The sequence below is a fragment of the Ictalurus punctatus genome, chromosome 2 (genome assembly GCF_001660625.3).
Source record: "Ictalurus punctatus breed USDA103 chromosome 2, Coco_2.0, whole genome shotgun sequence".
NCBI classification, from domain to species: Eukaryota; Metazoa; Chordata; class Actinopteri; order Siluriformes; family Ictaluridae; genus Ictalurus; species Ictalurus punctatus.
The window spans coordinates 28886871-28902409 of record NC_030417.2 but is presented as its reverse complement, the minus strand read 5'-3'; the positions used below and the strand labels follow the sequence as shown (position 1 = coordinate 28902409).

The 15539-nt window shown below is 39.7% G+C and overlaps 1 protein-coding gene across 2 annotated transcripts in view; it reads right to left on the bottom strand.

Moving 5' to 3' along the window:
- Positions 1–15539, bottom strand: part of baiap2l1b (BAR/IMD domain containing adaptor protein 2 like 1b) — a 54875-nt gene that overhangs the window by 27717 nt on the left and 11619 nt on the right. The gene's annotated exons all lie outside the window — the stretch shown is intronic.

Here is a 15539-nt window from a genome sequence, read left to right as displayed (position 1 = left end):
ATTATAATGCAACAAAATTAAACATGGCTAATTGAACATTGACTCTCTGACCAAGCTTTCACTGGTGTGAATCTAAAGGGGGTCTGAAGCATGGGGCTAGCCATTCTGCTTTATGTGTCTTTGAATCCGGTTCTTTAGCACAGAGTACAGGCTGTCTACTTGCAGGAAAGGGTTTACTTTGCATGTGCATGTGTGTTGCTTTGCATTTTCATCTCGTTTCAGAGACTGACACGGAAGGGAAGTGTATGTATTATTTTTTAGTTCCAGTGTAGTGTAGCCACATTTGTCTATTTTGGCACAATACTATTGTATGCTTAGGAGAATCCCAGTAGCTGCTCTTGATTTGAGAAAGAGGAACTGTGGGCTTGATTTAGTTTATATGTTTAGAGAGAGTCTTGCATCAAACTATACAATAAGCCTCATCATTACACCCTTAGTGAGGTAAACACATTTTTATGGAAATGTATTCTAAAAATCTTAAAGGTGTTCAAACTTAAAACTTAAGGGTGTTCAACTAACACTAATTTAGATTTAAATAAATTAGTTAAACTAATAATTTCGATTTTTTAAAAGCAGCTGTGCAACATGTATGTCCATGTAATTCGTCATTCCTTCATCTTCAGAAACTGCTTTATCCTTGTCAGGCTCATGGCGGATACATGAGGTGGGAATACATCCTGGATGTGGCATCATGCACACATACATTCACACACTTTCACACCTAGGGGCAATTTAATGTTGCCAATCTACCTACCAGCATGGTGTGAACTTCCATACGGACAGTAACCTGAGATCAGGATTGAACTGAGGACCCTGGAGCTGTGAGGAGGCTTACAAACGAGTCTATGAAAAAAGAAAAAAAAAATCCCCAATATCCCATTGCAAGCTCCATATAAATCACTGCAAAGCAATTGTTCCATTGCCAGATATTCGCCTTTATTTTGTTTGTTTATGGATTTGAGGAACACACACAGCTGACATCTAACCTCACAAATGTTGCACTTTAGTGCTGTGACTACTACTATGTTTTGATCACAGTGAGCTCACACCCATACCAATGTAATTTGCATGTAACTCAACCACGAAAGCATGAACTAACCTTAAAGAGAATGGTTTGTGTCCAAGTGTATGCTCAGCAGTTCTTTTATGCTTAAAAAATATTGGATGTGCGTAACTGCAACAGAAACTGGTTGACCAGTGTACTAGTTCATAGACTACTTTACAGCAAATTTAGACCAAAGTGGCCGCCTGAAATGTGACCCTGTGGTCATGTTATGCACAGCTGGTCTATCAGATTGGCTCATCCTTGCTGGGTGTGTTTTCACTGCTGTCCAACAGCCTGCTCAGCTTAGTGCCATTTAAACAACGAGAGACTAAAGGTCACCAGAACAGCCTGGTAAAAGCTTTCATTGTGGCACACGGGAAGAGAGAGGGAGGGCGTGTGTGTGTGTTTTCGTGTGAGTGTATATGTAGGGACGGTGGCCACCGCTCCTTTCAATGCTATACAAATGACCCCAGTGGGGTGTGGGCACCAGGATAGGACACAAAGAAAGAAAGTCAACCAGGAGCAAAAACAAAACCTATTCTTTATCACAGGGCCTATTCTGAGTTAAAAATAAATATATACATGCATGTTCCTAGAAGGTGAGTGTTGATACGTGCTGACTAAATTTGACTGAGTATTGTTCTTGATAATGGCTCAATGATCGTGAGAGATGAAAACAGTTAAGGAAGGGATAAAAAGAACACCCACACTTGTAACTTGTTAATACTTTAGCAAGATTTGTTCCCTTCATCTTTTATTGCATATGGAAGCCCAGCATGAGGAATGTTGGAGGGGCTCTTGGCTTTACTAAAAGACAAAACCTAGTTAGAAGCAAGAAATATGAAAGTCCAACTTTCTTGGATCAGGAACATTCTGCTCTTTTCCTTGTTACACTGCTTCCCCACAGCAAACATTACAGTACATACCCCTGTGATCATCTATGACAGGGGTCGGAAACCTATGGCTCGCGAGCCAGATGTGGCTCTTTTAATGGCTGCATCTGGCTCGCAGACAAATCTTTAAAAAAAAAAAAAAAAAAAAAAAAAAGTTACAAATATAAAACATTCTCATGTATTTCAATCCATTCATTTCCTAAAGCTCATGTTCATGGTTGCGGGTGGCTGGAGCCAATCACAGCTGTCCTCCGGGACAACAACAAATTTTTATTAGATAAAGCGTAACGTACACGGGTCGTTGTGAGGTCAGGAAGTAAACTTCCCTCCTTTTAATCAAGTAGTCAGCTAGATAATTGCAGAAATCCTTTTATCGAAGAAGATGGCTTAAAGAAAAAAAGATGAGTATCGTACTTTTCAGCAGGAATGGACAGAGGAATTCGCCTTTGTGGAGAGAGCAGGTTCTGCAGTGTGTCTAATATGCAATGATAAAATTGCATCGATGAAACGGTCAAATATAAAGCGGCACTTCGACACACGCCATACTACATAGCAGGCTTCACATCTAATCTCCTGCAGTCATTCAAAGCGCGCTTTGGAGAATTTCGTGAGCGCACTCGTCTTTTTAAGTTCATCACCCATCCACACTTGTGTGCAGTGGACAGCGCCGAAATGAGTTATATCCCCGGTGTCTCCGTCAGAGATTTTGAGCTACAAGCTGCTGACCTGAAGGCCTCAGACATGTGGGTGAATAAGTTCAAGTCACTGAATGAAGATTTGGAAAGACTTGCACGACAGCAAGTAGAGTTGGCGAGCAAACACAAGTGGGGAGAAATGAAAAAACTTCAACCCGCGGACCAGCTGATTGTCAAAACTTGGAACGCGCTTCCCGTCACATACCACACACTGCAGCGTGTGAGTATTGCTGTACTGACAATGTTTGGCTCTATGTATGCATGTGAGCAGTCTTCCTCACATCTAAAGAACATTAAGATCAACCTACGATCATGTTTAAAGGATGGATGTCTCAACGCCTGCATGAAGCTTAACCTCACCACATATCAACCAGACTACAAAGCCATCAGCAAAACCATGCAGCACCAGAAGTCGCATTAATGGTAAGAAGTACTTTATTCATCATTGGTTAGCAACAGCATAACAACGTTATTAAAAAGAATTCAGAGACTTATTGTACTTTAAAAGTGTTGGTCTTACATAAAATGCACACATTTACTTGTATTTAGTTTTAAAAATATTGTATGGCTCTCACGGAATTACATTTTAAAATATGTGGCGTTCATGGCTCTCTCAGCCAAAAAAGTTCCCAACCCCTGATCTATGGTCTCAATAACACATTACAGTCAGTCGGTTATTCTTTTTCCATAAAACAGTTCCACTTATAGCAAATACAGTGCATCCGGAAAATATTCACAGCGCTTCACTTTTCCCACATTTTGTTATGTTTCAGCCTTACTCCAAAATGGATTAAATTCCTTATTTTCCTCAAAATTCTACAAACAATACCCCATAATGACAATATTAAAGAAATTTGTTTGAAATCTTTGCAAATTTATTAAAAATAAAAAACAAAAAAGGCACATGTACATAAGTATTCACAGCCTTTGGTCAATACTTTGTTGAAGCACCTTTGGCACCAATTACAGCCTCAAGTCTTTTTGAGTATGATGCTACAAGCCTGGCACACCTATTTTTGGCAGTTTCTCCCATTCTTCTTTGCAGGACCTTTCAAGCTCCATTAGGTTGGATGGGGAGCGTTGGTGCACAGCCATTTTCAGATCTCTCCAGAGATGTTCAATCGGGTTCAAGTCTGGGCTCTGGCTGGGCCACTCAAGGACATTCACAGAGTTGTCCTGTAGCCACTCCTTTGTTATCTTGGCTGTGTGCTTAGGGTCGTTGTCCTGTTGGAAGATCAACCTTCGCCCCAGTCTGAGGTCCAGAGCGCTCTGGAGCAAGTTTTCATCAAGGATGTCTCTGTACATTGCTGCATTCATCTTTTCCTCAATCCTGAATAGTCTCCCAGTTCCTGCCGTTGACAAACATGTCCACAGCATGATGCTGCCACCACCATGCTTCACTGTAGGGAGGGTATTGGCCAGGTGATGAGTGGTGCCTGTTTTCCTCCAGACATGACGCTTGCCATTTGGGCCAAAGAGTTCAATCTTTGTTCAATCTTTGGTCTGAGAGTCCTTCAGGTGCCTTTTGGCAAACTCCAGGTGGGCTGTCATGTGCCTTTTACTGAGGAGTAGCTTCTATCTGGCCATTCTACCATTCAGGCCTGATTGGTGGAGTTCTTCAGAGATGGTTGTTGTTCTGGAAGGTTCTCCTCTCTCCACAGAGACACACTGGAGCTCTGTCAGAGTGACCATTGGGTTTTTGGTCACCTCCCTGACTAAGGCCCTTCTCCCCCGATCGCTCAGTTTGGCCGGGCAGCCAGCTCTAGGAAGAGTCCTGCTGGTTCCAGACTTCTTCCATTTACGGATGATGGAGGCCACTGTGCTTATTGGGACCTTCAGTGCTGCAGAAATGTTTCTGTACCCTTCCCCAGATCTGTGCCTCGATACAATCCTGTCTCGGAGGTCTACAGACAATTCCTTGGACTTCATGGCTTGGTTTGTGCTCTGACATGCATTGTTAACTGTGGGACCTTATATAGACAGGTGCGTGCCTTTCCAAATCATGTCCAATCAACTGAATTTACCACAGGTGGACTCCAATCGAGTTGTAGAAACATCTCAAGGATGATCAGTGGAAACAGGATGCACCTGAGCTCAATTTTGAGTGTCATGGCAAAGGCTGTGAATACTTATGTATATGTGCTTTTTTTGTTTTTTATTTTTAATAAATTTGCTTAGATTTCAAACAAACTTCTTTCACGTTGTCATTATGGGGTACTGTTTGTAGAATTTTGAGGAAAATAATGAACTTAATCCTTATTGGAATAAGGCTGTAACATAACAAAATGTGGAAAAAGTGAAGTGCTGTGAATACTTTCCGGATGCACTGTATGTGAGTAATAATTTGCATGAAACAGAATAAACACTGTTCTTCATACAACGCCGTACAGCTCATCTATTGTTCATTCTCTTACATGTTATCGTTGTGTCCATGACAAAGTCTCTTGGTATGATAAAGTGAGCTTCACATACCCCAAGAAGCCATTATAATTAACCAATTATATCCAACTTTAACACTTGAACAAAACGTGTGGCCTGACTGCATTATTAAACTAAATTTCATTAGGTTACTACTACATGGTGTATCTTGTTTTTATTGATGAATATAATTAAAATGCAAGCAAAGCTCCATGTCAGAGTGATGTTTTGTACAAAAGATGCACACATTTTTCTTTCCTAATTTGATCACCTGCCAGTTATCCACCCATCACCCAGCTCTCCCCTATCACACAACAACTACCAATCAGGGAAGGTGAAGGCTAACATATGTTTCCTCGGAGAGACGCGAAGCCAGCCAACCACATACTTTCAAACTGCTGCATCATGATCTATACTCCTCCACATACAGTATCTCACAAAAGTGAGTACACCCCTCACATTTTTGTAAATGTTTGATATCTTTTAATGTGACAACACTGAAGAAATGACACTTTGCTATTATACAGCTGTTATACAAGCTGTACACTCACTACTTTACATTGTGTAAATTTGCTTTCCCCTCAAAATAACTCAACACACAGCCATTAATGTCTAAACCGCTGGCAACAAAAGTGAGTACACCCCTAATGAAAACGTCCAAATTGGGCCCAAAGTGTCAATATTTTGTGTGGCCACCATTATTTTCCACACTGCCTTAACCTTCTTGGGCATGGATTCACCAGAGCTTCACAGGCTGCCACTGGAGTCTTCTTCCACTCCTCCATGACGACATCACGGAGTTGGTGGATGTTAGAGACCTTGTGCTCCTCCGCCTTCCGTTTGAGGATGCCCCACAGATGCTCAATAGGGTTTAGGTCTGGAGACATGCTTGGCCAGGCAATCACCTTCACCCTCAGCTTCTTTAGTAAGGCAGTGGTCGTTATCATGCTGGAATACTGCCCTGCGGCCCAGTCTCTGAAGGGAGGGGATCATGCTCTGCTCAGTATATCACAGTACATGTTGGTATTCATGGTTCCCTCAATGAACTGTAGCTCCCCAGTGCCGGCAGCACTCATGCAGCCCCAGACCATGACACTCCCACCACCATGCTTGACTGTAGGCAAGACACACTTGTCTTTATACTCCTCACCTGGTTGCCACCACACACGCTTGACACCAACTGAACCAAATAAGTTTATCTTGGTCTCATCAGACCACAGGACATTGTTCCAATAATCCATGTCCTTAGTCTGCTTGTCTTCAGCAAACTGTTTGCGGGCTTTCTTATGCATCATCTTTAAAAGAGGCTTCCTTCTGGGATGAGAGCCATGCAGACCAATTTGATGCAGTGTGCGGCGTATGGTCTGAGCACTGACAGGCTGACCCCCCACCCCTTCAACCTCTGCAGCAATGCTGGCAGCACCCATACGTCTATTTCCCGAAGACAACCTCTGGATAGGATGCTGAGCACGTGCACTCAACTTCTTTCGTCGACCATGGCGAGGCCTGTTCTGAGTGGAACCTGTAATGTTAAACCGCTGTATGGTCTTGGCCACTGTGCTGCAGCTCAGTGTCAGGGTCTTGGCCATCATCTTATAGCCTAGGCCATCTTTATGTAGAGCAACAATTCTTTTTTTCAGATCCTCAGAGCGTTCTTTGCCATGAGGTGCCATGTTGAACTTCCAGTGACCAGTATGAGGGAGTGTGAGAGCGATGACACCAAATTTAACACACCTGCTCCCCATTCACACCTGAGACCTTGTAACACTAACAAGTCACATGACACCGGGGAGGGAAAATGGCTAATTGGGCCCAATTTGGACATTTTCACTTAGGGGTGGACTCATTTTTGTTGCCAGCGGTTTAGACATCAATTGCTGTGTGTTGAGTTATTTTGAGGGGACAGCAAATTTACACTGTTACACAAGCTGTACACACTACTTTACATTGTAGCAAAGTGTCATTTCTTCAGTACTGTCACATGAAAAGATATAATCAAATATTTACAAAAATGTGAGGTGTACTCACTTTTGTGAGATACTGTATATATATATCTCATCTATCCATTCATCGATAGATAGATATGACTAATCTTGTGTTTGTCCAATTAAATGCTCCCACATCCCCCACATCTGGATGCAAAGCTTTCTCTACTACAGTAGCAGCTCATTAGCTCATTATGTTTCATTAGTGCGTTTTTGGTTGTGCATCTTCCCACATGCTATTCCCTTTTCCAACTATCCCTTGGGGGAAAAACAAAATTGTCATTTGCATCCGTTTCCCTCACCAGCAGTGTATTGAAAAATACCTGAGCTTTATACAATACAGAAGAGTCTAAGGTCACTAACACTTAGGTCCATCTGTACAGTTGTAATCAAAGTGAAACTGATACTTTTGGTTCATTGGCTCTCCCACTGCACAGATTTTCATGAACAAAAAAGAACAAAAACAAAAAAAACAAATTGGCTGAGGGAAATGTGGATAAGGTTAAGGATATAAACCTCAAGTGAAAGCCTTGCATTCCTTAACCATAAATATGGTGACAAAATCTATTCAGTATTTCCAAAACATAAATGATACATGGGCAGGCATGGGCAGGGTGCCCAGGTATACTGTTGATAGCCCAAGCACATTTGGTTTTAAGATCCTAATTTTAAACTATGGTCTCATAAGAATTGAGAGCGCGCGAGAGAGAGACACACACACACACGCACACACACACACAGACACACACAGACACACACAGACACACACAGACACACACAGACACACACAGACACACAGAGAGAGAGAGAGAGGAATTCATGATTTTGCTCAAGTTCACTTGAAAGCAAACTCAGACCTCTCCCAGGTAGAGTTAGTATTCACATCAGCCCAGATGAACCACATTGGGGGATTCATCTGAAAAATTGCCAATCAATATAGTTCTGAAGGCACCTTTGCTGTCTCACAATCCATGGGAGAAAGAGTTTATGGTTTGTATTGGGTACTTTATATTGGTAGGCAGCTTTCTTAGTGCGATTTGTTTACCACAACTAAAACAAATATGCTAGCTATGAAAAAGGTTTCTATATACCACTAACTATCCAGTTAGTGCCAAAAGATTTTCTGACTGATATACAGGCAGGTGACAGTTTATTAGAAAAATAAACCTGAATAACTGAGTGGAGATAGAGGCACTGAATTATATAATTAAGCAATTAACATCCTGCCTTGTTCTGTGGTATGTGGTATGCTAGAGCAGATCCAGCTGACCTTGATTTTGGATCAAAACAGAAAGATACAAATAAAAGAGTTATCATTATTGGATATAGTCCCAAATCACTTTTGTAAGGTATATACAGGGTTTTATGGTAACCGCTTGGTGGAAAAAGCCTGTTTAAGTTAAAATGTAGACAGTAGAGAGGATTACATGCAGAAAAGTTAAAATTTGAACAGTGTACTTTCTTTCTTCCTATTCTAGGAGAAATATGGAAACACATGTAAAGCAATTAAGATAATATAATACTTCATTAATGCCCAGATGGAGAAATTAGGGAAATATATGTGCTTTTCCAGCTTGGTGGTTCTTTATATATGCACACTGCAGTTTCTACCATGACAAGCTTTACCATACTGTTTGAACACATCTGTACTGACCGACACAGGAGATCGAACATAATTTACAATTACTTTAGATTATTATAACCATTAAATATATATATTTTTCATTTTTGGACATAAAAGTGCAATTAGTGACTATTGTCAGCTGAAATTTTTGTCATCACAAATGAATATAGTTAAATGATGTTACATTAACACTCATCTAACGTTAGCTAAGTTGAACATACGTTGATAGATTTTACTTCACATTCATGAACACGAAACATTCCGCATTTTTCTTGACCGAAACAAGGGCAGCACATAATTCAAGCGGGTAAATCGAGACAAAGCAATAGATTACTAATGCGAGATTCCTTCCTTCCTGTGGGATACATTTCTCTACCATGTCAATTTTGAAATGGTCCACAATCTTGAGGAGGAATCAGCTATATGTTTTTTTTTTTTTTATTGAAGCAAAAAAAAAAAAAAAAAAAAAAAAAAAAAAAGTTATCCAACACCTATCACCAATGTGAACTGCTAACTTCCGCCTTAAACTTAAAATCTGGTTGTGCCATCTTTAGCAGAAAATGCTTCCCATATCTGGAGATTAATCTTTTACTTACTTCTAGGGCTATGCTTTGGATCATTGTCTTGCTGCATAATCCAATTGGGTTTCAATTTACAGACTGAAGACTGTAAGTAGACAGTAGAATTTTATGATTCCTCTCATTCATTGGAAGTTGCCTAGGCCCTGAAGTGGCAAAGCATCCATCACACCATCACACTTCGACCACCATGCTTGACTGTAGGTATGATGTTCTTTTTGTGGAATTCTGTGTTTATGTAACGGGGCACCTCTTTTCCAGACAGTTCCACTTTCAACTCATCAATCCACAGAACATTCTCCCAAAAGGTTTGAGGATCATCAAGGTGTGTTTTGGCAAAATTCAGATGAGCCTTAATGTTCTTCTGGGTTAGCTGTGGTTTTCGCCTTGTCACTCTTCCATGGATGCCATTTTTGCCCAGTGTCTTTCTGATAGTGGAGTCATGAACAGTGACCTTTATTGATGTAAGAGAGGCCTGTAGTTCCTTTGATGTTGTCCTTGGTTCTTTTGTGACTTGCTGGATGAGTAATTGCTGTGCTCTTGGAGGAATTTTGGAAGGTCGGACAATTCTGGGAAGGTTCACTACAGTGCTAAGTTTTTCCATTTGGAGATAATGGTTCTCACTGTGGGCTTTTGGAGTCCCAGAGCCTTTGAAATAGCTTTGTAACCCTTCCCAGACTGATGTATTTCAATCACCTTCTTCCTCATCATTTCTGTAACTTCTATCAGTTTTGGCATAGTGTGTTACTGCGTAAGACCTTTAACCAAGTCCATGCTGTTCAAAAAGTTGTATTAAATGTTGATTTGACTGAACAGGGCTGGCAGTAATCAGGCCTGGTTGCGTCTAGTCCAACTGAACCTCATTATGAGGTTGCTTTTGTTTTATCTTAGATTTTGTTTTAATTTCTGAAACAATTTAGTATGAGATGTACACAAAAAGAGAAGAAATCAAATACTTTTTCACAGCACTGTAAATCAGTTGTCAAATTAGTTTAAAATTATGTTATAGCATGATTTTATCAATTACAATTAAAGATTATAATCTAATGTCAGTAGAGATGCAACTATTAATTGATAAAATCGATAATTATCAATTATGAAAATCGTTGGCAACGAATATCATTATCGATTAGATGGTCTGCGCGCGGCACGGGGTATGTTTACTCATTATGTTACTTCTGTACCGTAACACATGCACTGAAGTGTAAATACTCAAGTTTTGTCCCAAATGGCGTACTATACACTTACACTATGCATTATATACTCTACCATCTGGTGTATGGATTTTATAAAAAGGTAATATCATCTCCAATAGAACACTAGCATTTTTTTTTTACTAACCGGAAGTATAAACTGTTTCCCAGTCAATGGTGTATGACGTCAAATGCGTGTAATGCAACACCGCTATTTTTAGCAAAAAGCAGGGGAACATTTTATATTAAACACCGTTTAAAAAACTAACCTGTAAACTTTGCAAAGCGGAGCTTGTGTAGCACGGCAGCACGACAGTGATGCACAAGCACAAATATGTTTATATCCAAAATGCTCCATTGTTCAAGGCTTTGGGGAAACTGGTGCGAGTTGCTTAAAAGATTTAGTTTAATTCAAGTTTATCATCATTATATGCTGTATTTGCACGCTTGCAGGGGGAAAAAAAATAATCGGGTGATTAATCGATTATAAAAATAATCGTTAGTTGCCGCCCTAAATGTCAGCAATCTTCTACTGTACTGTTTTCCATCACCATGACAGCAATGACACAGCAACACCCTCAGGCTAAATCATGCATCATTATGAGGCATTGAAGTAACACCTCCCCATCCTTTCCCATTAACTTGCAGAACACACACGCTTCCTGAAATAGAGGATTCTTGATAAGGTTTACTGAACATCAGTGAAAACTGATGCCAACCACAAGGAATGTGCATGGGCATGAAAGCATGCTGCTTTCAGACATCACTCACAGAACATGACATTCTGCAGTAAAACACCACATTCTGATTACATTCCTAAGATTACAGCACTACCTGATATGCTACAAACCATGTCAGAGAGATATTGTATATGACTAATGACAGCAGCCAGGAAGGGGGACAGGATTCCAGGATCCAAAGATAAATCAGCAAAGAAAGTTCTGTGGAAAATTTCTGTACTTTGCTCCTTTCGCTCTTGTACATAACTGTGAAGGAGATACTCCTATTCTTGATGTCAGCATGGAGGGAAGTTTGGGTTGTTGGGCTGGTCAATTTAACCTAGGTGGGTAGGTTTTTTTTTTGCCCCTCTAATTCATGACTGTGGAGGTGCCCAGGTCAGTGTCATCAATTTGCTCATGACTCTCAAGGCTATCCGGTATCAACTTTGCAACATGAGCTCCAGTTTCACCTAGCAAGAAAAGCCAAGAGTCACGATGTTCCATTTCCTGAGTGACATGGAGTGTAAGGTCTTTTATACAGGGGTTATCTGGGCACGCACATTTCTGCTGTTATCTCTGGCCAATACCATGTGCATTGTGTTAGCGGACGTTCTCCAATGTTAGTGTTTGCAGAAGACAAGGTCATGGAGGGAGGACAGCCTGGATTTCAGTACAACAGCTACTTTTGTTTGGTCTCCTTAAAGACATTTGCAGAATGGTAGTCAAATCACCTTATAAACTGAATACAAAAAAAAAAAAAATGTATTCAAATGCATTTTAATTTTTACTGAGTTCTTAATATTATGAAAGACAATCATTAGCAGTAGCATTACACTGTGTTCATACTGTATAGACCACAGAAAATGAAAATTGCCACTTTAAACAAAAAATTTATCACAAACTTAATATTTCAGAAATTTTTATGTATTTAACCACAGTAATGTTTCCTTGTCAATTATTTTTCTTAGTCTTTTATGGATCCACAATAAATTCCACCATCTGCAACTCATCTTCATGCAGGAATCATTTTTATTTGAGCCCTCTATAGCACAGGCCAAATCCCAAATAGCTTCCTATTCACTGTATGTGCTCACTACATAGGGTACAGAACTAGGTGAAGCATCAAGGGTCATTTGGGGCAAAATGTTTAGCAATTATGAGAGCATACAGCTATATATTATGCAACACATTAGAATTATTAATTTCTTTTTGGATTGTCTACATTGGGGTTTGTCTCCCTCCTCCCAGAGTGAAATAACAGACTAAATTATCTACTGCATTTTGATGAACTCTGCAGTGGTCTGATCTTTCATTCTTATCCAAATAGACACACCTTTGATTCTGCAGGCAGAGGTCAGCTCTTGCGTTGATGAAAAACTGACCACTGATACTCAATGTTTTTAGTAGCCTAGAATTCATATCCATAGTAAACACTTCCCAAATCATGAAAGAATTGCTTTGGATGAGACTCTCAACAACTGACTTGGTATGGGCTGTATAACTTCGTGTTACTGTGTGTACACTGAGAGCCCATTAGCAAGAGAAAGTACTATAAATTAGCAGAGCACAATCCTAATCACAATAAAATGATTAAAATGGCTATTATGACAGCTACAGGTATAAAGTCACTTTATATTCAATTATAGCTCTCAAATAAATGAATGAGCAGTTGTATCACTTAGCATCTTGGATGCTCCCAGATACATAAATATAACTAAACTGGGAGGCTATGGCTCAGTTGGTAAAGCGGGTTTTCCACTAATCGTAGGGTTGGTGGTTCGATTCCCGGCCCACACGACTCCACATGCCGATGTGTCCTTGGGCAAGACAGTGAACTCAAAGTTGCTCCCGATGGCAAGTTAGCACCTTGTATGGTAGCTCTGCTTCACTGGTATGTGTGTGTAAGAATGGGCGAATGAGACACAGTGTAAAGCGTTTTGGATAAAAACGCTATACAAGTACGCCATTTACCATTTTAAATGTTCCCATATTTTATATATTCAAACCACTACTGCAAATAAAATAACATATGACCCTGAGTGTGAGCATAAATATCTGGGGTTGTAGGAAAAACAACCCCATAGGAACTCACTCATCCCACGTTAACTTAATTTCAGTCTGAATGTGAGAGTTTGATCATTCAGGAGACATGTTTCACCCAGAGACACAAAGCTCCACGTTGTTCTATAGACGAGAGATATACTCAGTTGTATTCTCAGCATTTTATTAATATTACTAGTTTATTCGTAGATTAAATATATCTTTTAATGTGTCTTTATACTGATATTTGTTATCAAAAATTAAAATGCAGCAATGGCATGAATGAAAGTCTCAGATGCTATATGAGCAGCTGTATTTTCACCTACTATATAACACAGCTTCCCAATCATGGTCACCTCACTCTGCACTGATTAAAGGCTGTTCATCAATCAACACTGCAGTATGGACAGACGGACACACACACACACACACACACACACCAATCTCTCTTTTTTAGATGAAAAGATTGTCAAGAAATATATCCTGCAGTATTAGTACTGCCTCAAACCAAACAAAATGATTTAATAGAAAAGCCATTAAAACAGAAACTTTTTGCTCCCGGCTCCTATTAGAACAGAGGTTCTCAACCTTTTGCAATTAAAGCCCCTTATATTACAGACATATACAGTAGAACATATCCAGGTCTCATGTACAAGTCAGGAACAAGTCTGGATTTTAGAAAATACCTGAGTGTATCCCTATTTATAAGACTACAATAAAGTCAGATGTTTTTAAGCACACAATCACCATATACAGGAGATGACTGTAGGCAGATCATATGTTCGAAACTACAATTCTATACAAAACATTCCGGGAGGACAGAACTGGCTATGATCACTGGAGGGGGAGGGAATGACACACTCCTGTCAATCAGAGTGACTCCAGTCAATCACAAACATCAGTTAGCTCATGTATGCAAAGGAGGACAGCTAGCATCTCCTCCACAGTGCCTTATGATGTTGCTTGAGCAACCATTTTTGCCTCACATGTTACAGGAAAAAAGTTAACTTTTGTTCTTCCAATGATGGTAGCTGTCATGCTATAGGGAATTGACAACTAAGAGTGAAAAAGTTCAAATGAAAAGAAAAAAAAAAAAAATCAGGAGCAGTCATTTTGCATGGCATAAAACAATTGCATTATGTGCCATCTGCCATTATGTAAGTACTGGCACAGGCTCAGTTTTATTCAGCCAAGTTAAGGCTGTCAGATTCAAGCTGAACAGAAGGAAAACCAAGGCCACATTGACTACAGCAACCTCACCACTCAAGCTCATTAAAACAACACCATAACTTAAGAGCAAAATGGAATCATTTGCAAAAAAAAAAAAAAGTGCTGAATGCAAATGAATCGTGATATTTGCTAATCATAAAACCTAGCAGCGCAGTTCTTTCATGTAGTCTGGTGTAAGAGCCTGGGAGAAATGGTTCTTTGATGTAAGTTCAAGAAGTAAGTTGCTTTACTGACAACATAGCAACTGAGTAAACATAGTATCCAATTTGAGGAACTTGCTGAACTTGTACAAAACTTGCCTAACTATGGTGTTCTAATGCACATAGTCTCATACTGTGTACTCCTGGTACATCTCGCTATATACGACTCAATAGTAAGTCTGAGTGAGGAAACGGAACCTCTTTCACAGTACATTAACAAAAGTGAACCGCTTAGCAAAGGTCACATAAGGTGAATTTTGCAAAATGATAATGGACCCACAGTCTGTTCGTAATTACCTACATACTGTACCAAGCCCACATCGATGTAAATCCAACTCCTATTACACAATTCAAAGAAAATACAGGCACTTTAAAATGTACACAAATGCACGTCCAGCCCATGCTTTTTTCCACTTAGACTTAACTTGCATGTTCTGGCATGCTATCTGTAAACAAAGCAATCTCATAATGAAATCAAATGGAAAGGAATATGATAAGGCTGTCCTGCTTTACAAACAGGAATGGGGATCAGAGGTATGTCAGTATGGTGGTGTTATGAAACCAGAGAGATATCGAGATGATAATTCTACTATGACTGCCAAAATGAAAACGAATTTGCAAAAATGATCAATATGTACATCCTATTTACTTTTTTGTTTTCGGATTTACTTTAAAATAGGAGAAGTAGCAGCAAATAACTATTTTCAATATAGCCAATCAGTGGTGATTTGTGGGTTCCAAGCACCCTTTGCAAATATTGAATAGTTCTTGCCAATATATAAAGAACACCACAGAGACCATAGATGAACATACATTTCAAGTATCATGAAGGTAGCTTAGTGCTACCCTCAGTGTAAAATCCCTGCTACACTTTACAGTTTTGGCTGCATAATTTGTTTTAGCATAAAATAATAATAAT